Source organism: Muntiacus reevesi, chromosome 3 (genome assembly GCF_963930625.1).
Source record: "Muntiacus reevesi chromosome 3, mMunRee1.1, whole genome shotgun sequence".
NCBI lineage: Eukaryota > Metazoa > Chordata > Mammalia > Artiodactyla > Cervidae > Muntiacus > Muntiacus reevesi.
In genome coordinates, this window is record NC_089251.1 from 188,222,364 (window position 1) to 188,223,243 (window position 880).

The window sequence follows — 880 nt, forward strand, 5'->3', positions numbered from 1 at the left end:
GGTTGGGAAGATTCCCTTGAGAAGGAAATGGCAACCCCCTCCAGTATTCTTGCCTGGAAAATCCCTTGGACAGAGACGCTTGGTGGGCTACAGTCTATGGGGTTGTAAGAATCAGACAGGACTTAGTGACTAAACCACCACCACCACATGGACAATAAATTGGACATACATTTATTCATATTCTCTTATTTTTAGATTTCAAAACAAGCTCAGATATTTTTAAGATGGATTATATTCACCAGCCACATGTACTAATCAGTAATGGTTTTCAATTATTCCAGGCAGCATATGCAGAACAAATAACCCTTTTACTATATGGAAACTAATTATAAATTTGATTTATTGAATGACTAACTCATGGTATTTATCTACATAAGTGCTACAAATATTTTTATGCAAAGCAAAGAGTAAATATTTCCTCCTTTGAAAAACATAAAAATATATTAACAAAATAGGCAAGGTTTTAATTTTTTCTTGGAAGGGCAATCTATTTGATCTTATATCTTCTTTTTGTGTAATTGATTTGCACGAGTTTCACTTTGAGAAAAGAATATTGAACTATTCAAACATGATCCTGGCTTATTTTCCAAATACGTAGTCATCATCATTAGCGGTTGCATTGATCTATGCTCTATCTATGAATCTTGGAAAGCTGCATGGTGTGTGTAGAAATCTATGCCACCCCAGGCACTGCAGCAGAGCCAAGAACAGCAAGAAGTGCAACAAATAGCAGCTGTGGCTCTTTGCATGTGTGGTACCATTTAGGCTAATGCCCAGGATATCATATTGTTTGGCCAAAGGGTGCAGCTGTACCAGCTGGCAGAGAATTGAAGGTGGCAAAAACACAGAAGGCAGAAGTTGGCACCAATTCTTACCTCTC